At 32.5% G+C, this 24993-nt stretch overlaps 1 long non-coding RNA gene across 1 annotated transcript in view; it reads right to left on the bottom strand.

Annotated features, from left to right (window-relative positions):
• Positions 1-24993, bottom strand: part of LOC116866940 — a 55539-nt gene that overhangs the window by 13162 nt on the left and 17384 nt on the right. The window contains exons 3-5 of the long non-coding RNA XR_004382513.1: positions 19681-19850; positions 18643-18802; positions 11155-11236 (exon numbers count right to left, since the gene is read on the bottom strand). This is a non-coding gene — a long non-coding RNA (uncharacterized LOC116866940). The remainder of the gene's footprint in view (positions 1-11154; positions 11237-18642; positions 18803-19680; positions 19851-24993) is intronic.

Below are 24993 nucleotides of genomic sequence, written 5' to 3'. Positions count from 1 at the left end.
AAATTCAAGGATTGCCTGTGGTTTTAAAATTGAGTGGTTAACAGAACAACATAAATAAGAGCATTCAAAGAGTCAAACTAAAAAAAATAATAAAGCAATTTTTCAATATCATTACTTGATTATAACCAAATTAATCATGACTAGCAAAAACACTAATCAAGCCATGTAAAACAAATTATATGCTTGAAAGATTTACAAATGAGTCAAGCTTAATCTAGCTTTTCTGAATTGAAATCCTCATTAAAAGATCTTTAACCCACTGAATTTAAGTAAAAGGCAAGAAAGACAATAAGTGCTTCCTTTCTCTTAGAAAAAGTAGAGAGCTAATGGAGGATGGAAACTATAATTTATTCATTTTAACAATGTAGGCAAAAGTGAAAAGAAGGGCCACATGCACCCCAATACTCTTAGCAGCAATGTCCAATATAGTCAAACTGTGGAAAGACCCAAGATACCCTTCAACAGATGAATGGATAAAGAAGATATGGTCCATATACACAATGGAATATTACTCAGCCATTAGAAAGGGTGAATACCCAACTTTTGCATCAACATGGATGGGACTGGAGGAGATTATACTGAGTGAAATAAGTGAAGCAGAGAAAGGCAATTATCATATAGTTTCACTTATTTGTGGAACATGAGGAATAGCATGGAGGACATTAGGAGAAAGAAAGGAAAAATGAAGGGGGAATATCAGAGAGGGAGATGGACCATGAGACTATGGACTCCAAGAAACAAACTGAGGGTTTTAGAGGGGAGGGGAGTGAGCGGATGGGTTCACCCAGTGATGGGTATTAAGGAGGGCACGTGTTGCATGGAGCACTGGGTGTTATATGTAAACAATGAATTGTGGAACACTACATCAAAAACTAATGATGTATTGTATGGTGACTAATTTAACATAAACAGAAAAATGTAGGCAAATTAAAGTGCTGACTTTTACTTTTGGGTAATAAACTCCTTTTTTATAATAAATTATTTTAACAAAAAATATGTTGTTTTTTAAACCTTTCTGAAAATTTGTACATTTAAAGAGAAAAAGTAGGAAGAACTTACCCAAATATTTTTAGGTTATTGCTTAAGAGATTATAAATCATGTTAAGAACACATAGTCTAGGGACCCTGGGTGCCTCAGTCATTAAGTGTCTGCCTTTGGCTCAGGTCATGATCCCAGGGTGCTGGGATCCAGCTCCACATTGGGTTCCCTGCTTGGTGGGAAGCCTGCTTCTCCCTCTCTCACTCCCCCTGCCTGTATTCCCTCTGTTGCTCTCTCGCTCTCTCTCTGTGTCAAATAAATAAATAAAATCTTAAAATAAAACCCCACATAGTTTATATTATATATTCTATCTGTTTCTAAGTGTGCCATATTTATATATATGTATATATATGTATACGCATGCATACTCCACATTTACAGGGATAGATATATATTTTATAGGAGAGATATGTGAAAAAGTTATAACTCAATTATGATAATAAATACATTTATATTTGAATTCCATGTCTTTGCATTTTTCAAGTATAGATTTTCATGCTCAGGTAAACACAAAGTTAATTTTGTTAAAAATGATATAAAAACAAATTCATGAATTTGTGACATGTTTTTTATTCATAAACAATAGCCAAATATAAAAAATACCCATACTCTTGCCCCCCAAAAAAGAATTTACCACATGTATACACTGATTACATATTTGATGATTTATAGCAGATTATAAGAAAAGTATTAAAATAGGGACTTAAACTGGATATTAGATAAAATTTTACATGAATTTTACATGTTTCAATTTGGAGTGAACTAAAACTAAAAGTTTATTTGTGTATGCATGTGTTTATATTTCTTTTTTATCATGATTGTAAGTTTGACTCAATTCTGACTCTTTGTCAATATTTAATTTTGACAATATTAAACTTGGAAAAAATATTAAGAAACAGTGCAAAAAATAGTCTACTACCTTTAGTTGAGTATTTTAAAAAGCCTAATTTATTACTGTCACAAAACTAAAGCTATCTTTTAATGCTACTCTTACTTTATGAGAAGATTTTATTTAATGACCTTAAATTAATTAAATGACTTTTGATATTTACTTAAATCATCACATTTTCTCTTTCATTTATTATAATACATTAAATTACACTAACAGAGTTCATTTTATAGGACCAAACAACATGTATACAATTTTGGGGTATAACTAAAGTAAAATATTTGTAGATTTAGTATTCTTATATTTTATTAAATAACTTGAAAAGCTAAAATAAGACTATTCTTCAGTCTCTTCCTACCACCTCATGCTCTATACTCCCTGCCTCACTCCAGGTTCTTTTTTTTTTTTTTTTAAGATTTTATTTTTAAGTAATCTGCACTGACACAGGGTTCAAACTCACAACCCCGAGATCAAGAGTTGCATGCTCTACTGACTGAGCCAGTCAGATGCCCCCAGGTTCTTTATCATAGTTTGCTTTCAGTACTTTAATCTGTCATTGTCTCTATAGGAAACAGATGGTACTCTCAAATTAGAATAATTCAAGGAAACTTTAAAAAAGAAACTACTTAGAAAATTGTGGAGAGGGTATTTAAGAACCACAAGTTGTTAACAGAACTGAAGATATTAGAGGAAAAGAGTTACCAGAAACCAAAGAGGCTCACCCATTCTTGACACAGGCAATCAAGAATATTTCAGGAAGAAATTCAGGGGATTAAATATCCTGATTTTACTCTGATCCCTCCCCTCCATCCCATTCTGGGGCTACTACTTATTGACTGAAATCAACCACAAGCCAGGAAACAAGGAGCCAGAAGAAATCAGTCCACATTGAACAGTCATGAGACAGAGAGGGTATATCTAGGGAGTTAATAGGAGACATTTGGCAGAATATCATATTAGATTTATAGAAATAATTGGAAGATTTGCCCTTGTGAGCAGGAGATATTTTTTAAGGGCTAGAGTGGATGGGATCATAGGCTATCTGTGTTTGTTAATCAGCCTGATCCAAAAGAAGAGTAAACTTTCTCCAATCTTCAAGACAGGGTGAGAGAGAGGTCAGGAGCCTACTAGTGGCAGGAGGGGGACTATCTATGTTTAGTCAAACTGAAGGAAAGTTAGGCCATTTTAGTCAATGGTCTCAATTTCTCCATAGTTATTTTTATTTAAATTTAAGGAATTTGACATTTGGACCTATTTTTTACTTTCTGTATTCAACCAGGTGTGAGTAAGTCACTGGGGGTATTTCTGATTTTTCCTGAGCAAGCTCAGCTGTATGCCTTTGCACAATCTTCCACACCACCAGAGATAAGTGGGATTTCAGCAAGGCCTCTGGCTTCCCTACCGCTGGATCTCCCTGTTAAATTTCTGGTTGGTCTGCCTTTGTGATGCTTGTCCCAACCAGTGTGGTGACTTCCAGCTAGCCCATGTTAGCCTTCTCTAATTATTTGCCAAAGAAATCTCTATTGTTTTTGACAGTGCCCTGTGCATGGATTTTTCCACACTTCATTCCAAATAAAATTAGCCTATCTGGGAGTACAGCCAGGCTGCTGATGTTTAAGACCTGTCCTTTATGTCGGGGGAGTGGAATACAGTCCCTAGCTGAAATGCCATAGACTCCTAATCTTACCCAGAGTTAGTGGGTTTTCTTGAGTAAACAGTTCTTCTTAATTTATTAAATCTTCAAGTGGTTGTTCTGACACCTGTATTCAGTCCCTATCACTGCTTTAGGGAAATAGATTATGATTAATCGAACTCCTCATTCTGCCATTCTGGAAGTCTTACCCCCTCCACATTCTATACTTTTTTACCCAGAATTTTCTTGCCTCTAGATATATATGTAAGATGTTCCCTCTCAAGGTTAGAAAGGCCATTCCTGGAAGTGCTTAAATAAAAGATCTTTCATTTTTTCCCTTTTTACACCATTTATATCAAATCAAAAATTGTCACCAATCTTATTGCTAAACATTATTAAATTAAGATGATAATATTGTGATACATAATAAGCATATATTTGGTCTTTTCCCAAGTTTCTGGCACAGAGCTGCTAAAACACCTGCAATTTCCTAAGCGAAGAGAGCTATAAAGTTGTCTTCTGTTATGTTAAGGAGGTAACTTTTGTGTTAATGAGTCCCCTAAGGTTGGGGGGTTGGTTGATGAGGAACTAATCCAGAATAGAGGGTTGGAATTTTCAGTAGCATCCTCTGACCCCAGGGGAGGAAAGAGGGGCTACAGATTGAATCAATCATCAATGGCCGATTACTTAATCAATTGTGCCTGTGTTATAAAGACTCCATAAAATCCCCAAAAGATGGGATTCAGACAGCTATTTTCTTTCTTCATCTGGCTATTGATTTGTATCCTTTGATATCTTCTGTAATAAATTAGTAATCTAGTGAGTTCTGTGAGCCATTCTAAAAAATTAATCCAACCCAAGGAAGGGCGTTGGGTCATGGGGACCTCTGATTTATAGCCAATGGATCAGAAGCACAGGCAACAACTTGGTTTGAGGCTGGCATCTGATGAGGATATCTGTCTTATGCAACGGAGCCCTCAATCCATGGAACTTATGCTATTTTCAGGTAGATAGTGTCAGAATTGAATTGAATTATGGGATATCCAGCTGACATCCAGAGAATTGCTTGCTTGGGGGTGGTATGGAAGAAGCCCACCTCCACACATTAGGACAGGGTGCAGAATCAAAATAAGGGCATTCCATTCCATTCCATACTGCCTTATTTTAAGAAAAAAAAAAAAATCCTCTCTTAAATGGTGTCCTGCTTGACCATCTTAAAACCAATGTTCCACTATGTACTATCATAGAATCCGACTATGAATCTGGTTGTAAGATACACATACTTGCTTAAATATTTGACAGAAATGCTAATGATTCTCTAAAGTTACAGTTTTTTGCCTTATCTAAACCCTTTTTACCTCTATGCTTCATCTTTACTACTCTACACTTGTACTTTATTTTTCAGTAAATGGATACGAGTGTAGTTTCTTAACACATACCATATTGTTCACATCCCAGCATTTAGTAATGTTTGAATTACAATGTATGGATTACCTTTCCCTGGTATTTGTTTAATTACCATTTACCTATCCTTCAAGAGTATACAGGTACATATTCTCAGAGCCCTCACCCTTGAGGGTAAGGTTAGCTCTTTACCTCTCCCTCAGACTTCTTTGTGCATATCTGTAATATTTTGCCCTAGTCTTGAAACCATTATCTACTTCTGAGACTTCCTCATCCACTTACATGTTTGATACTCAAAGATATATCATCTTTTTTATTTGCAGTACTTAACATAGTGCCTGGCAAAGGGAATGAGTTTTATAAATATTTGTGAACAAAATCCAACTGATTCTAGCTGACAAAAATGCAAATTATAGCTTATTTTTCTCTATAAAAATTTGCATATATTCTTTAACATCAATCCAATATTTTCACATCAAATTCTATGAACATAAGCCTAATGACTATGAACTTCGTTTGTAAAATGGCAAGGATGGACAGATGTACAGCTCCATGAGCCCAATTATCTTTTGCCTCTGAGGGGAAAGCAAGCTGTCAAAAGGGGCAATGGATGCCCCACTGTTGTTTGCACCGGGTTGGAGAAAATTACTAATTTCTTCATATGCAAGATCAAAACTGCATTATGTCATTGTGTCACCATGTCACTGTACTCATATGCTTCTCTTAGCTTTTATCATTTCCCCCAAAATTCATTGCCTGGAGGCACTAAGACAATGCACAGATGGTGCCTACTCTACACACTATAGCCTGACCTATGTTCCTTTTGAGGATTATCGTTATGGTCATTTTGAAGAGGATTGATGACATTCTTATGAAGACAGAGCTGGTTTGTTGTTTGTTTGTTTGTTTGTTTTTAAAGAGATACTTAGAATGCAGAAAATAGCACTTCATTTTATTATATTACTATATTATATTATACTAACAAATTAAAACTAAAAAAAGTTTTTTGGGAAATCAACATTAACTTTATTAGTGACATCATAGTGATATAATTTTTCAGTTTCTCTATCACTTTGTATTAATGATAAAAGAAGAAAAGAGCACCACTGCAAAATATACTTCAGGTCAGCTCTATATCACTTAGATTTGGTATCTGTGTTTCTGACTTCTTAAAAACCAAAAACCTTAATGAAGCATAGCAGAATGGATAAAATTATCAATTAATAAAAACACTTAAGATTAGGAAACCAGATAAACTAATTCCACACAGAGAACATCACAGACATTCCTCTTAAATAAATTTGTTTTTAAGAATATTTAGTTCACACTTCACCGGATTTATTTAGTCATTCAGTACACATGTTTGAATACTCAAATATGGAAGTAATATAGGCATGAAAAAGAAATGGATTTTTCAAAACAAAAATATTCATAAATCTGTATTCTAAGTGAGAGAGAATTCAAATTAACAGTGTGTACACATACCATTAAAGTAAAAATTAAGAATATACACTAACTGTAAATATTATATTAGATATCCTAGATAATGCAATAAGATAAGAAAAGAAATAAGGTATAAATCAGATAAAAATAAGAGCTAAAACTCATTATTTGTAATAGTATGGTTGTTTATACAGAAAGTCAGTAGAATTAATCCTCAATCAAAAAACACTTCTAATAAAAGAGTTTAGCAAATTTGACCTACTATAAGCTCCATATATTCAAAGCAATAGCTTAAGCTTCCTATCTAGTAGAAAAATATATTTTTGTTTGTAAAATATTCCAGGCCATTTTAAAACAAGAAATGTAAAAGATATACATGTAGGGTACATGTGTGTACATGTGTGTATTAATGGGTACCCTATCTATACTATTATTAAAGTGAAATGTGTACACATATAAGAGATGACATATTTTGAACAGGACAAAGCATTTCTTTTATTATGCAGTAGGAGAATAAATAATCAATTGTATGTTTGGTCACCTACTCTGAAAAAAAGTTAGGGAGCATATCTATCAAAAACAAGCATACTTGAAAATTGGATATCAACATTTTCTTTTTTTTAAGATTTTATTTATTTATTTGACAGAGAAAGAGAGCACAAGTAGGCAGGGTTGCAGGCAGAGGGAGAGGAAGAAGCAGGCTCTCCACTGAGCAGGGAGCCCAGTGTGGGACTCAGGGATGTGGGACTCAATCCCAGGACCCTGGGATCATGACCTGAGCTGAAAGCAGACACTAATCCAACTGAGCCACTCAGGTGCCCCTGGATATCAACATTTTCTTATTCTTATTCTTTTATTCTTATTCTTATTCTTTCTTATTCTTATTCTTATTCTTAGATCTTATTGAAAGATCATAATCCATTATCAGTAGCTTTTCCAATTTGTAGCATGACAACTGAGACTGTTTTTACATTATGATAAATAACCAGGGAGTTTTATTTGTTACACGAATCCATTTAACTTTTAAGTAACTTTTTTTTTTTTTAAACAAATCTTATAAATGTTCACATTCCTAAGAATAGTCCTGGCACTTTTCGCTAGCTCTTTGGATTTCAATCTCATGATGCTCTTTCCTCTAATGTCCATCTGTTAGAGCAGAGTTCAGGATTACTGCTACCCTACCCACATACAGAGACAATACAATGCTTGAACAGATTTCTTACATTGTTGATTATTTGTGTTTTATTATACTCCAGGAATATGGATTAGAATGAAAATCTAAGTTTGTATGACAAAAGATATTAATAAGAAGAAATCTTGTTGGGTATATTTCTTATATGATTCCTTTTTTCTTTTTGTCTTTTAGATGCTCACAAAATTGTCCATTTAAAGAAGTAGTGATTTTAGAAGTTAAATTGTCATTGGGAAAAAATGTTCCTGTCTAAGAAAGAGTGTAAGAGCTTGACATATTCATTTATTTCAAACTTGAAAACTGTTTGTACTTGGTCAAGTCTGAAAAAGATAAAAATAATTTTGAGTATGGCTTTCTTGTTTTAGGACTAATCACATACAATGAATAACAAAAACAAATAGAGTCTGATCTACGACATCATGTTCAATAACTTACTGGTATATACATATTTAAGAAGCAAAATAAATTCTTTCTTTCTTTAATACACTAAATTTTAGTTGTTGTGAATATGTTCCTGTCATTTTGTTAGGAGCTGTGGAAACATGAAAGTCTCTGCCCATGGGTATTTGTTCCTTCTCTTTTTCTTTTCTTTTCTTTTCTTTTCTTTTTTTTTTTTTTTTTTGAGGGAGGGAAGGAGGGTAGCCAAGTAAATAAATAAAATGTGCAATTAAAAAATTGTGATAGTAGTGCATGATAGGAAAGTGTAACAGACTATAAGAGATGGCTCTTAGATCATAGAGGACTCTGAGAAGTGTGTTCCGAGAAAGAGCCATTGAAGGGGGAGCTTGTTTTATGAAAGGAGAGCACATGCGAAAGGGCAGTGCCACAATATTAATAAAAAGGGAACTCTTAGGAGGGTTTTTGATGTTACTAAATATCACGAATTTTACAATTCCATGTTTTACAGGTGGGTATGAAATTTGTTATTCCTCCTGGATCATAATATGCCACTTTATTCCAGGGTACATGATAGTACAATTAATTGAGTTGAACAATAGTTTATTATGAGAATGACTAGGCTCTTTTTCTCTCGTTATTGAAAACAAACCTTAAATATCCCCAAATACTTTCCTAAACATGTAATACGACCAATCTGCTACTAAAGGGTTTTTTTTTCCATAAATAACTATATATGTTTTCACAGTTTAGACACAAATAGCCCATGGAAGACATGCCATGTGGGGATATGATATTGACACAAAGAATTTAAACTGAAACTCTAAAGAAAAAAGATTTTATCACATGGTAATATTGGGTTGAAAAGATGAAGAACTAAACTGAAACTCTAAAGAAAAAAAGATTTTATCACATGGTGATATTGGGTTGAAAAGATGAAGAATTAAGGAAAACATACCACATATAAACAAAATTATAAGGTATTTGTTTTTCTCTATTTGATTTATTTTACTTAGCATAAAACAATAATAACAAAAACAAGAGAGAAACAGACTCCTAAATATAGAGAATAAACTAGTTGTTACGGAGGTGAGGGGGTGAGAAATAGGCAAAAGAGATAAAGAGGATTAATAGGTACAAACTTTTATTTATAAAATAAATCAGTCATGAGGATGAAACATATAGCATAGGTAACTTCAGAGAAAGATATTTATGTTTGAGTGAATATAAGATAATTTTTTATTTGCTTTAATAACTTAAAACATTATCTTAGTAAAGGGCAGATCTGAGAAAATGAACAGGAAAATCTTGCCAAATAGAACACACTACCTTTATGTATATCAGAGACGACCAGTTTACTCAATGGAAAGCTAAGGCATCTGAGTTAATAAAGTGAAAATTTGAAACAGAATTGTCAGTAAATAGGAGTAAAAAAATGAGAAGAATGGGAAAATTAGAGATATGCTAGGTGTTTTCAGTTTCCATTTACAATTGATACATTTTCAATAGTTTTAGAGTATGTTTATTCAATTAAATAGATTTATAGTACTTTACATTAGAGTGTAAGAAATGGTGTGGATATTTTCCCAGCACATGAATTCTAGCTGGCACCAGAGTTAGAAGGAACCAGTGTAAAAGAAAAAGGTTTTTCAGAATCCTCTTCCTTATCTAGCTCATATTAGTTGATCAGTTGAACATTCTAAACACCAGATTCTAGACACTTGTGTTTTTCTTTAAAGACCTACGACATTGCTGCAGTAGGCAAAGGCACAAGTAATAATACAAAATTGACATTTCCCCCAAACTTCCACATTTCATCTCAGGACAGGTCATTTTCTTGGTTTGGGTGTTCACCATGATGATGGAGACACCTCAGATGGCCAGTAATATGGGACTCCTCTTAGTTCATAGAGTGATCACTACTTGGAAATTCTCTTCATTTGCTTTTCCAAGGAGAAAACAGTGTCGAGTCTGAATATGACATGTCATTTTAACAAGCAGGATGTTCAGACTGACAGAACATGTGAGAGATGAAGAAAATCAACCAAGACAGTAATGGAATTAATATGGGAGCCCAGCAAGACAGCATGCTATACAATCAATATACAAAACCGAGAGTTCTCCATTCATCAGAAATAATTGCAGGGTGCCTGGTGGCTCAGTAGGTTAAAGCCTCTGACTTTGGATCTCAGGGTCCTTGGATCAAGCCCCTCATCAGGCTCTCTGCTCAGCAGGGAGCCTGCTTCCCCTCTTCTCTCTCTCTCTCTGCCTGCCTCTTTGCCTACTTGTGATCTCTGTCAAACAAATAAATAAAATTAAAAAAAAAAAAAAAGAAAGAATGACATAGCATGTCTCATGAGTAAATATTTTGTCCATAGATAGCAAAAAACAATACCACACCTAGGAAACAAGTTACCAAGATATGTGCAAAAATCTGTATGAAGGAAGTGGTGACAGTTTGTTTAAGAAAAAAAGTAAGCTCTAAAAATATGCACAGAAATGCCATGCTAATGAATGGAAAGACACAATTATCTTAAAGATTTCAGTTCTCTAAATCTGATAATACAAGTATAAGTAATCACAATAATATTATTGGTAGAGTACAGAAAATAATAATATAGTATCACAAAAAAGATTCATACATATGGTACCTCACTTAACACATAATGAAGTTATTTTAAATTAGTGGCTACAAGGTACATTTTAATGGTATTATGAAGAATATATATATATATATATATATGTTTATACTTAATGAAGAAATAAGAGAGGAAAATATCAAACTATTTGTGCCTTACACTTTCAAATTTTCATACATAAGATTTTAACGTGAGGGTTGCCTGCCTGGCTCAGTCAGTAGAACATGCAACTCTTGATCTTGGGGTTGTGAGTTCAAGCCCCACCACTGGGTGCAGAGATTACATAAAAATGAAATCTTTTGAAAAAAAAAGTTTACAACATGAAAAGAAAAACAACATACTAGAAACAATTGCCATATATATAACTACATATGTATATAAATATGCATATACATGAGTTAAAGTACACCAAAATTTAAGAAAATAAGGGCCACCACATGAGATTGCTTAGGTTGTACTTTGTATAAGGGTGCTTACTGGGTGGGAAGGGGACTGAATTCCAATCTGCACTGTACTCACCAAACATCATGGGGTTGTATCTACTTGGAGGAAGACTTTATCTTCTATCTTCACTGCAGGTGCCCAGTGGCTTATGGTAGCCCTGATGAAGGCAAAGAATATAAACAGGCAATTCACACACAAAAAATGCAAAAGAATAGAATAATTAAATGATTTAAAATATCTTATGTTGGTGTGGGTAAAAGAAGTGAATACCCTCCTTGCAATGTTAAAGTATGAGTAAGTGTAGAATTTTTTGGAAGATAGCTATCAATATATAAAATATATAAGTATTAACTCAGCAATTCCACTTCTAAATAACTATTATACAGATGCAGATACATACAAAGATTCATGAACAAAGATTTTAGTTGCAGCCTGGCTTCTAAAATTAAAATAGCAAAATAGCCAAGTTTTCATCAATGTAATGTTGGATAATCAATTATTTTAAATTCATTTCATACAATAGTATGCAATAAAATTATAAATAAATGTAAATAAATGTATCATGTAAATAAATGTCCATAAAACTTTGTTTATGGATAGTGAAAAGTCTCCATGCATTTTGCTATGTAAAAACAAAAAATGAGTTTCACCTAGGAATAAAATTACTGAGTTACCAAAATAAATAAAACCTGTGAGGTTTATAGAGGTGAATGTACTGGAGCATTTGGTTGCGATTTAAATAGGGAGTATAGGGCAGACTTCATTGAGAAGTTGGAATTTGAACAAATACTCAAAGAAAAATGGAATTGTCCATATAGATAGCTGGTAAAAGACTTTTCTGCTGCTGGAAAGAATAAGGGCATAAGCAATGAAGTATGCATATGCCTTTCTATGCAGGGGATGGGAAAATGATGTGGCTAAAGCAGAGTGAGTAAAAAAAAAAAAAAGTTTAATGAGAGATAAGGTCAGAATGGAAATAGAAATAAGAGTCTACAAGTTCACCAGAGTAGAGTGACAGCATAATTTATTGTCCAAAACTAGATATTTGTGAAATGAAAGGTGACCCCAAAAGAATGAAATTTTTAAATCTGTGAAATATTTATATATTGATAAGTCAGATTATAAAATGGTTTATTAAAAATTAAGGGAATACATTATGCCTTTGAGTTGAATAAGACACTTTTAAATTATAGGTATTTTAGATTAAAATGTAAATATACATTAAATAGGCAGCAATAATTGTAGAGTTTTGATAAGAGGAATATCATGATATAATTAACTTTGATACTCTGTATGGTTGGTGGATTGAGAATAGACGCTAGAACCAAAAGCAAAAAGTAGGTGATCAAATAGGAGGCCATGGCAATTTTCCAGGATAGAGAAGATGGGGGCTTGTACCAAGATTTAGAATGATTATACTTTTTAGTTTTTTATAGTTTTATATAGTTTTTTAGTTTTATAGTTTTTAATAGTTTTTAGAAATGAAAATAAATTAAAATTAAAATTAAAATAAATCTGGTTGAAAATTCTTAAAGCTGCAAAAGTTGACATGCAAAGGTATTAACAGACTTTGACTCTGGAGAAAAGAACAAAACATCAATTCAATACTTAGAATTTAAGAGTTTTCATTTGGATTTTATATTGAGGTTATTTTTAAAGATTTCATTTTTTTTTTTTTAGAGTAATATTAGGTTCACAGCAAAATTGAGAGGAAGGTAAAAGATTTCTCCTGTGACCCCTCTCCCCATACATGCATAGTCTACCCCATTATCAACATCTCTCAGTAGAGTGGTACATTTATTAAAATTCTTGAACCTGGGCGCCTGGGTGGCTCAGTGGGTTAAGCCGCTGCCTTCAGCTCAGGTCATGATCTCGGGGTCCTGGGATCGAGTCCCGCATCGGGCTCTCTGCTCGGCAGGGAGCCTGCTTCCCTCTCTCTCTCTCTCTGCCTGCCTCTCCATCTACTTGTGATCTCTCTCTGTCAAATAAATAAATAAAATCTTTAAAAAAAAAAAATTCTTGAACCTAAGTCAACACATCACAATCACCTGAATTCTATGGTTTACCTTGGGGTTCACTGTTGGTATTGCACTTTCTTTTTGGGATAAATGTAAAATGACATGTATCCATCATTATGATATCATCCAGAGTATTTTCACTTCCTTAAAAATCCTCTGTGCTCCAACTATTCATGCCTCACCCCCAACTTCTTACAACCACTGATTTTTTACTGTCTCGTACTTTTACCTTTTACAGAATGTTATATAGTTAGAATCATACACTATGTAACCTTTTCAGATTGTTGCTTTCACTTAGTAATATGCATTTAAGTTTCCTTTATGTCTTTACATGTCCTGATCTCTCATTTTTCAGTGTAAAATAATATTTCATTGTTTGAGTGTACCTCAGTCTATCCAAACCCCTACTAAAGAATGTCTTTTTGGGGGTCCAAGTTTGAGCAATTATAAATAAACATGCATATGCAGATTTCTCTGTGGACATGTTTTCAACTCCTTTGGATAAATTCCAAGGAAAATGATAGCTGGATAATATGGCAAGAGTTTATTTAATTTCATAAGAAACTCCCATATCGTCTTCCAAAGTGGCTATACCATTTTGCATTCCCACAAGGAAGTTCCTATTGAACTTTCCTATTGAAAGAGAGTTCCTATTGCCCCACACCCTTGTCAGCATTTGGTGCTTTCAGTGTTCTGGATTTTGGCCACTCTAATAGGTAGATAGTGGTACTTCGTTGTTTTAATCTGCACCTCACTGATAACAAACAATGTGGAATTATCATTTAATATGCTTGTTTGTCATCTGCATAACTTCTTTGGTGAGGTGTCTCTTAAGGTCTTTGGACCATTTTTAAAATGAATCGTTTGTTTTCTTATTGTTGAGTTTTAAACGTTCTTTGTGTATTTTGGATAATAGTTCTTTATCATATATTTCACAAATATTTCCTCCCAGTCTGTAGCTTGTCTTCTCATCCTCCTGATATTATATTTTGCAAAGCAGAAGTTTTTAATTTTAATGAAGTTTAGCTTATCAATTATTTTTATGGATCATGTCTTTGTTGTTATATCTAAAAAAAAAAAAGTCTCCGTACTGAAGGTCATCTAGGTTTTTTTTTTTTTTTTCCTGTAATCTCCTGGAAGTTTTATAGTTCTGTGTTTTATACCTAGTTCTACAATCCATTTTGAGTTAATTTTTGTGAAGAGTGTAAGCTCTGTTGCTAGAATCTTTTTTTTTTTAATGTTTCAATACCATTTGTTGAGAATTTCTTTGTGTTTCATTGTATTGCTTTTGCTCCTTTGTGAAAGATCAATTGATTATATTTATAGGAGTCTATTTCTAGACTCTATATTCTGTTCCATTAATAAATATATTTATTCTGTTTTTAATATTATGCTTTCTTGCTTACTACAGCTCTATAGTGAGTTTTGTTAGGGTAGTGTCAGTCCTCCAACTTTTTTCTTCTCCAACATCATGCTGGTTATTCTAGGTCTTTTGCCTCTACATATAAATTTTTATAATCAGTTTGTCATTATGCACAAAATAATATACTAGATAAAATTTGGAATGCATGGACTAGATTTTGGTTGGTATTTCACTGAATCTATAGATAAAGATGAGAAGAACTGGCATTTAATAGTATTGAGTTTTCCTTTCCATGAACAAAATTTCTGTCCATTTATTCAGGTTTTTTTTTATTTAGTTTAGAAAAGTTTTATAGTTTTCCTGATATGGATTTTGTACAAATTTCATTAGATTTCTACATAAGTATTTCCTTTTCTTGGGTGTTAATGTAAATTGTATTATATTTTTATAGTTGGTATATAAGAAAGCAATCAACTTTGTATATTACCCTCTGTATTTTTTAACATTGTTGGGATGCTTTTTAGTTCCAGAAGATGTTTTGTTAATTCTTATGAGTTTTCTATGTAGATAATGATGCCATCTATGAACAAACATAGTCTTTTTTCTTTCTTTCCAATTTGTAGACATTTTCATTCCTTTTCTTGTATTTTTGCATTAACAAGGACTTCCAAAAGAATGTTGAAAAGGAGTGTTGGGGGGCACCTAGGTGGCTCAGTCGGTTAAGCATCTGTCTCAGTTCAGGTGGTGAACCCAGGGTCCTGGGATCAAGCCCCGTGTAGGGCTCCCCACTCGGAGGAGAGTCTGCTTCTCCAAGTGGGGAGCCCTCTGTCACTCTCCTCTGTCACTCTCCCTGCTTGTGCTCTCTCTCTATTTCAAATAAATAAATAAAATCTTTGGGGAAAAGAAAGGGAAAAGGTGTGTTGAGAGAGGACATTCTTGCCTTTTATTTGATCTTGAGGGAAAGCATTGAGTTTCTCTATTAAGTTTCCATCTATTCTTATTTACTAACAGTTTTTATCATGAATGGATTCTATACTGAGTTTAATGAAGGAGAAACCAATACATGTAATGAAGATAGAAGACTGTGGTGATTATATTTGATCCCAACTCTTTACTCCCTACCCACTGCTATGTCTTTTATAGGATGAATACACTTTCCCGTCCTATTTTTGACTGGGAAAGTGTATTCAATTGTCTAATGTAATGTGAATGGGCATTATGTGTGCCATCACCAGGCACACGTTTTGAAAGTGCATGATTTGGCTCTGACTCTTGATCCTTATGTTCCTATCATGTCCTAGAAATAGAAGTCACTCCTTCACCCTCAATTGTGGATAAGAACCTTACATGGTAAGGAAACCCATAGCACCACCTAAAATTTGAAACAAAGTCTTATCCTAGAAGAGAGTCTACCGAGTTTATTGCTCTTGTTCCTAAACCTCTTGACAAAGAGCTAATAGCATATCATAGACTTCTTAAATTGAGAAAAGAAAAATGAGGTAAGGCAAGCAGTGATTACTGGTGATTCTGATGACCTATTTATATTAGGAGGTGTTAGAATCATCTCCCCTTTTATGGAGATAATCTGATACTTAATTTGACAACATAAAATTTGTCCTGGCTGCATGTATAGAAAATCCAGGAATGTGGAAATGTTCCTCTCAATTTTATAAAAAAATAAAAATGGTCTTTACAAGAACATGAAAAGACAATTAGCTTTGGTATGCCTTAGGACATTTCGTAGATCCATTTCTCAAATATGGAAGATTAAAAAGCAAATAAAGGATATGAAAATGTTATCTCTTAGATTACTTTCAAAATGTACATATTTTACCAAATTCAATTCCTTTGTAAAAGGTCATCTATCCCAGTTCTTAATAAATTGATTCTTTATTTGCTTGTGTCTATTTTAGATAATAAAAATACCTAGTTGTTAATTAGGGCATGTCAGCTAATATTAAGGGAGAAAGACATAGATTAATTTCCTTTACCTTAGAAAGCAAATAGAAGAAGGTATTTCTCTTACCAAAACTGCATAAATATATAAATTACTTTATTGATTTATTGATTTCTTCCAGTTATTATTTTCAGAGAACGTTATTAAATGAGTCTGCTACTAAAAACATAAAAGAAATTTTTCCAGAACTTAAATATCAGAAAAGCAGAGATCAATAGAAGAAATAAATTCATTTTAAAAATCAGACATGAATGCGAGATACAAGCTCTAAAGCAAATTAAATTCCCTAGAGCTGCCCATCAGCCAGCCACGACAGGTTTGAAGGTCATTGTTGCTGGCTATTTGGCTAAATTTCAACTCAATTTGGGCTCTGATCAGTGATTCAAAACTGACCCACACAGATGGGCAACCATGTGGTGCCCTAGTGCATATTAATCAGAAGATTCCCCTACTCTGAAAAGGAAGAGATCAGATGTTTAAAAATAAACTGTGTGAGGACAAAATGTAGAAGGCTTGAATGATGAGCCAAACAATTCTGAGACACTTTGCATATTGACTCTTCACTCTGTGGTGCCTTTTTGCCTGTAGGGAACCTTGATCCTACTACGTAAGTCATTTTTCCACGTGTGAAAGGAAGCAGTCAAGGAATAAACATTTGGTTCAAATGATTTACGGACATTTTAGATTTATAGAATACAAGGCATGCTAACTTTCTATTTTATTGGTCTTTATAGTAAAATATGGTTAGCTTTAATTATACATTTATTTTGTGCCTGATCTTTGGTTCTTGATACCTTGGTGTATGATGTATGATGAATTGGAAGTGTAATCAAAGTATGAATTAGTACATGGCTTTGAGAATTCTATTTCACTTTGAATTCAGATTTGTTTAAGGAACTAATGCCTTTTCTACTATCTAATTATAGATACGTGAAAATAGTTTCTGTTTTCTTAATGTACTTTGGTAAAAATAACTATATGTAGACCAAAGAAAAGATAAGATGATAAAATATACAAATGTTATTTGAATATTTTCTATTCTTACACATTCTTTATTTCCTTAATAGATGCATTTTAAAAGATATAATTGGAATAATTTTATGATGAACTCAAATTCCCCAATAAAGCAAAAAAAAAAAAAAAAGATTGTCATGTTTTCACAGTATGAATAGCAAATATAATAAAAGAAATGTTTAGTTATTGATGTGAAAAACTTAACAAAGTTTATCTGATACTTAGATTCTGACAATCTTTTGTATTTAATCAAAACTTCTGTTAAAAGTGTCTTATTTTGATAATTTAAATGAACTCTACAGACCTTCAATTTTATATAACCAAATGAATCTTGTCAAATCTTTGCCTCCTTTTTAATCATTGCTTTGCAACAATAGCAAAAAGATACAGATAGCATTCTTTTATGGCCAATATTAATTTCTCTATTATTGATACATAATGGACTATTATTTGTGTCCCTGTTAAAATAATAATTTTCTTTCTCTCATCTTTGTATCCCTCATTTTGTAAAGTGAGATTTTTAAAATTATATTCTCAAATTAAATATAAATAATCAGAGCTTCTTTTATCTTTGAGAGCTTTCCTCTTGTGTATCATTTGAATTGGTATTCTATGGTTTCATCCAACTAGAAATTGCTCAAACATTTTCAGGCACAATCCTGTCATATTTATCTCTAAAGCACAAACAATAACAATAACCACTGATAGTTCTGAATGGGCTTGGAATTTTACTCCAAACCTTACTTGTATTACCTTTTATTTAATACTCACAAGAATCCTGTTGTATGTTATGATGGCATCCTCTATTTCCCTTTTTTGTCTTCATTATGTTTGGAAGTATATACTTAGGGATTTTTTTTCCCACTTAATTTGTAAGCTCCATGTTAAAACCCTCTTGACATATATCTGCTTTTTTTTTAATGGGAAAATCCATAATAATAAGATTGTCACATACCATTTGAGCAATAAGTATTTGTTGGACAAACAAATTAATGATTAGAAGAGGAAGATATTGTAATTGTTAAAAATGGGAATATAAGGCTAAATTTAGTAACTTGATTGCCATCACAGAGCTAATGAGAAGCAGAGCTCAGAATCTACTAAGATCCATGTATATCTCTATTCTACATGAATCTCAATAAAAAGCCCTTAGTCTTACCATCATAGTAACACATGCAGATATAGACCTTCTTTCATAACCAGTGGCTTACCTTTGTCATAACTATCTTCTCAATTATCAATTTTCTTTCTTTGTGTTTTGTTTTTGCAATTATTTTTCATCTTAATTTCTTCTTTTCTATGCCCATTTATCCAACAGTTACTTTATCTCAAAAATCGGGTAATTGATTTTTTTCTGCATTATTTTTCTCTCTGGCAATATAGCCAAACACAAGCACTGGTTTTAATTTCCTAAAATATTTTCCTTTTTTTTTTTTTTAAGTTTATTTATTCATTTGAGAGAGAGAGACAAAGACAGAGATAGTACAAGAAGGGGGAGAGACAAAGAGAGAGAGGGAGAAGCAGACTCCTCTCTGGGTGGGGAACCTGATTTGGGGCTCCATCCGAGGACCTGCAGACCATGACCTGAGCCAAAGGCAGACACTCAACCACCTGAGGCATCCAGACGTCTTTATTTTCTTTTACAACGCAATTTTGGCATAAAGTGTCACTGTACAGAAGTTTCAAATTGAATTTCATCTATGTCTAATGGTTTTCTTGGGATGTGGGGAGGATTAGGGCCCGGGAAAGCTGAGTTACAACACCTGCATCTTCCAATTTAGACAGAATAGATCTGCTTTTGTCAGTTTTATATATCGGTTTTTCCTCTATATTTTAATGTGAAGAAAGGATTCTGTTATTATCAGTAACACAATAGTAGTAGTCATAGTAAAAATATTTCACCTTACTCACCTGAGTAGTTAATAATTCAAACTTTGAGCCAAAGACCACAAAGTAATATCCTTAATCTCAATTATACTCCTATTTTTAAACACTTTATTTTTTTGTCCTGGGTGCTGTCCTCTAGCCTGTTCTATAAACCATATTATTAATGAGTTCCAATACCCTCAAAAATGAATAGCTATTGCAAAAATATCCAGGAGTTTGAAATGTCAGAGTACATCAGCATTTAAATTATATACATACTTGGAATTTTAGGATCACTAAATCTGAACAGATGGCATTAAAAACTACCACTGAGTATAGCTCAAAAGGAAGAATCCCAGGGAATTCAACTTCCCTCTATTCACCTAACTTGTGTTCTTCCTGAACTGAAGGTTAAGATTGTGTTGTTTCAGTGGTAGATGATATTAAAATGGTTTCTCCAAGTCCTCAATGCTCTTTCATGCCCATATGTAAAACTCTGATAAACTTGAAGAATTCTTTTGATTGTCCCCTATCCACCTCTTCCTTTTTTGCCCTTTGAAATGCAAAATATAGAGAGGTTAATATTTAGATTTTTCTATAGGTGATGATAGTTGTTTATGTTGTTTTTTAATGATTAAAATATCTCAAGAGACTTTAGTTTGCATTTATTTCTTTTAATGGACATTAATTATTTAGGTTATCATTAAAGTGTGATGTTTTTCAATTTAATAGTCAATAATCAATTTAAGTAAAGAAAGAAATTGCCAGCAACTTATATTCTTTTTTCAGTAAGATAAGAATGTCTGGTCTTGTATTTCCATTTTGTTATCAAACTATTTTATAATATCAAAGTAGAACAGAAGACTATTAATTAAAATGTTAATCAGTTAAAATAATACTGGGAACATTGTATCACCCTGAGTTTCCTACCATTTTGGGATGAAATGCTCAAAATCAGAACCTTTCCACCTATGACCAGATCAAGGTGTATAAAATCATTGTTTTTAGTTCATTTATCAACTTCAAGACCTTTTCCCAAATATACATAAGAAATTTCTAGGAAAAATATTTTATTTTACCTATTCTCACTTCATTAGAAATCCCCTCACAGATGAAGTATTTGAGGACCCATTCTGACAGGACAGAGCACAAAGACTATTTTTGTTATTGAATTAATATTTCTCTATCTTCTTAGTTATTGAGAATCTAATGTGAAACTTAGTCTTCTAACAAATAACATAAAGAAAACAAAAACATTGATCTTGGAACTCTGTGACTTTTTCAGTGATCTCTGGAAAATTCCCATCACATTGAGCACTTTTCACTTGTTATTGAGTAGGGTTTAAATTGCTCATCAATTTAAGTCTAAGTCAGAACCACAGAGGTGTTGTATAAATCAAGCTTCTTGAATCTAGTGAGAGATTCTATAAATTGTTATGTATGTAATATATAGATCTAAGGCTAATTTGTTCTCCATTTTTATGTTATTTTGGAAATGTTAGATACGTGAAATCATGCAACACATAATCTTTCCAGATTGCCTTCAGCATAATTTCCTTAAGATTCACTGAAGTTGTTATGTGTTTATATATATATATATATATATATATATATATATATATATATAAACATATATAGTCTACTTCTTTTCACAGCTGAGTAGTATTTTATGTTATGGATGCACCATGGCTATTTTAACCATACTACTAAAGGATTTTGGAGGGATTTACAGTTTTGGCTTATTACAAATAAAGCAATTATAAATATTCATGAATAGTTTTGGTGTGTGAAAAATAGATTTTTATTTTCCTGACATGTATGCCCAAGAGTGCAATTGATGGGTCATTTGGTAAATCCGTTTTCAATTTTCATCCATTTTCTAGATATCTGTACTTATATGAGACTTTAAAAAAAAATGGAAAACTTTAGGAATTTGGACCTGATGAAGATTCAATACCAAAAGAAAGACCAAATCAAAGGAAAAAAATACATAAATTATTCTTCATCATAATTAAAAATCTGGGAGATATTTTCTAATAATATGTCTGATAAAGAACTTATACATAAAATATGTAAAAAAATTCTTAAAACTTAGCATTAAAAATGTTTTTTTAACTCCTTGAAGTATACAAGAGCTTCACTTTTAGGAGGAGTGATGAGAAGAAGCCTAGAGGTTCCCCAGATGGTACAGAATATGAAGAGTACATGATATCGTATAATCATAACATCGAGCTATCCTCTATTGAGTTTATCAGTGAACTTATCCATTTCCTTATTAAGGTGTTATCTGACTGAAGGCAAAAAAAATCTAAAACTTAACAAAGCAAAGCAGAGTGAAAACAGAACAGATGCAGAATGAGTAAATTTTAATTTATTGGATCCTATTTTGCATAAGACATAATGAAAAGCATCAGTGGAGGACAAGTTTATTTTTTGAGTTTTACATTATGAAAAAGCACATACAGATATAGATATAGATATAGACATGTTATTAGGACTAAACTTGGATCAATGGTAAAAAGAGATATTATCATAGTGTTAAGAGACTACTTGTATGCCCTCTAGTTATAGCCTGTAGAAAATTTACTCCTTTCTGCCTAAGGAAGCTACCTACATACCACAAACTAAGACACAGATTACTTATGACAATGAAAAACCTAAGCAGAAATATTAAATGGAGAATTGGAAATGAGAATCTGATTTCAGAGATGTATAATAGATTAGAGATAAAAAGAAATGATGTTAGCGTCAGATGCATAGAAAAGCTGAAAAGATTTAAAGAGAGATTAGATCAAGATAGGAGAAGCATTTCAAAAAATTTCGAGATTTTAGTAAAAATCAAGAACAAAAGTCAGTCATCAAGACTAAAAAGAATGACATAGAAAGTTGCATACCATTGTGTATGTGGACAACCAAATAATATTCTTCCATATAAGGCCAGAATCCCAAAGAAATAAGTGATTTTTAGGCCTTTATGTCAAATTATCCTACTAAGATAAAATTACTAACACAAATCACTAACAGAGAAAGAAACAGCATGAACTAAGACTCTTTGTAAAAGTTATAAATGGTATGTTTTATTCATCTGTGTATAACTCCCACAAATTGATCTTTCCAAAGTGACTTTCCATTTTCAATATTTTATTATCCCATTTTCATTGAATTTTATTACAGTATACTTACTGTGTAAGGAAGTTCTTTACTTTCCTTTGACTAATTCCTTGGGTTCTAAAAAAACTCCATAAAAACTATACAATTTTCACCATATTAAAATGATCCTAAGCAAATATTCCAATCATATTTCCACTCTAGCTTTTGTAGGAGAGTTGAATTGTAGAGAGTTAAAAATATCACACAGTGATACAGATATCAGTTTTCTCCCACCCAATGACTTTTTGTGTATTCATCTATAATTTATTTAAAGAATTTCATTCTGGCATAGAAATGACTCATCTGTTCTCTTCTTAGCAGCGGCTGAAGATACTCAATAAAAGTAACAAATTGAGGTTATTTTCCAAATAATGAATTTTAAAATGCTGTAAAGAAATCTATAACAGAGATAGTACTACTTATTTGATGATAATCTAATTCTTCATAAATGTGCCTATACTTCACAATTGTTTTACATTTAATATTGACTTAATAATAAGTCACTGAATCATTAAATTCTTCCAAAACATTACTGAAGAAACTGAAAAGGATAAGTCAATGTATAGGTTTAGTAAGTTTGAAATAAGTAAAACCCTTATGTTTAATAAAATGCTTTCTAATATTCAGAAAATAATAGATTACTTTCAAATGTAGATTGAAAGAAAACATCACAGTTGCCCCTGGAAGGAGAGTTGAATTTGTATCCACAATTGCTACATATATAAAATGTTCAGTTTTCATAAAAAAAAAAAACTTCTAATACATGAAAAGACATGTGGGTGTGACCCACATTCAGGAAAAAGACACTTAACAGAACCACAGATGCTGGACTTTGTAAACAAAGACTTTTAAAACAGCTATTATAACAATGGTCAAAGAATAAAAGAACACCATGCTTAAAGAACTCAAGGAAGGTATGTTAACACTGACTTACCGAATGCAGAATATTAATACAGAGATGGAAATTATAAAAAGGACAAAATTGAAGAACACAACAACAAAAATAAAAATTTGTGACTTGAGCTGTTAGAAAATTTGATTTGAACTGTTAGAAGAAATAATCAATGAGTGTGTGATAGTCAGTAGTGATCATCTAGCCTGAAAAGCAAAGATTAAATAAATGAAAAACAGTAGTGATCATTTAGCCTGAAAAGCAAAAGGGAAATAAATGAAAAACAAAACAAAACAAAACAAAAACACAGCTTATGAGAAATGTTTGAGACAATTAAGTAAACCAACAAGTGAAATCGTCCTCCACAAATAAAGTGAAATTAACATATTCCCAGAACAACAAAATCTAAGAATTCACAATGAATAGATCCAACTTAAAAGAAGGAAAGAATGTTCTTGAGCCTAAAAGTAAATGATGCCAGAAAATAATTCAATTACCCCTTGGAAACATGAAGAATGTTTGTAGTGTGTTGAATTGTGTCCCCCTCAAAAATTCTTGTAAATATGACAGAGCATAAAAATAAAAAGTAAAAAGAGATAAGGCAATTGTGCGATATTGAAGAGAAACTCATGTAAGATTCTTGGGAAAGCAATACAACTTCAGCATGTTAGAGGAGGACTCAGGAGATAACACAAAGACATTAACAATGACACAATGAGCACCATATATATCAGCAATACGGCCCCCCACCCTAAATGACCTCAGAGGCAACCGCAAGACAAAGGAGACTAAGACCATCAATATGATTGAAGTGGAGGAGGAAGAAGGAATATTCTCCTATGAACTCAAAAGCACTAAGCAAGGAAGATTTTAATAGAATCTAAGGTCATATGAAAGCTGATGAATCAAGAGGCAAAAAATCTAGGTTGATACTATTAATATGACACTGCACACTCTAGAAAAGATCATGGAAACTTGGATGTTTACGTTTACTAATTAGCTATTATTGTATAACAAACCATACAAATGCTTATACATTCGAACCACAAGTTATATAGCTGACACATCTGTGGGTTAGTTGTATAGTTCTCTGTCTCAGCCAACTTAAATGACCTCTTCTATGCTCTCTCATTACTTAGTATGAAGCTTGTACATTGGCTAGTGCCTAGATGACTTAACATGTACATTTGGTAAACACCACTATTTTATGAAGAACCTTGATTCTCTTCTAATTGGCATTTCTTCAGATATCAGACTAGCTCTGAGTGTTTTACTTGATTTCTGGTTTCTGAGAGCAGCAAGAAACACCAAAAATTTAATATGCACGCATTTGTCAAGCTTCTTCTTGCATCACATTTGGTAATGTCTCATTAATCACCCTGCTTTAAAAATTTGAGTTTGCTTACCATTTATCTTGATGCTGTATTGCTGCTCAAATTATGGTTTACAGACAATAGCAAAGATACTGCTCTGTATGTTAGAATTGCATTACTTCAGATACCACACAGTTGTGATGTCTGAATTTGTATTTTTACAAGATTTGTATATTATAGTTTGAGAAGAACTATTTAAACTTACTTAACAGAAAAGTGCTCTTCTACTTAAAGCTCTTTGATTTGTAGTTATTATAAGGACTGATTGCTATTGCCTTTAT

This window comes from Lontra canadensis, unplaced genomic scaffold, assembly GCF_010015895.1.
Source record: "Lontra canadensis isolate GAN:19392208 unplaced genomic scaffold, GSC_riverotter_1.0 scaffold11, whole genome shotgun sequence".
NCBI lineage: Eukaryota > Metazoa > Chordata > Mammalia > Carnivora > Mustelidae > Lontra > Lontra canadensis.
Note: the sequence above shows the minus strand (reverse complement) of the source record. Positions and strands in the feature narration are given on the sequence as shown.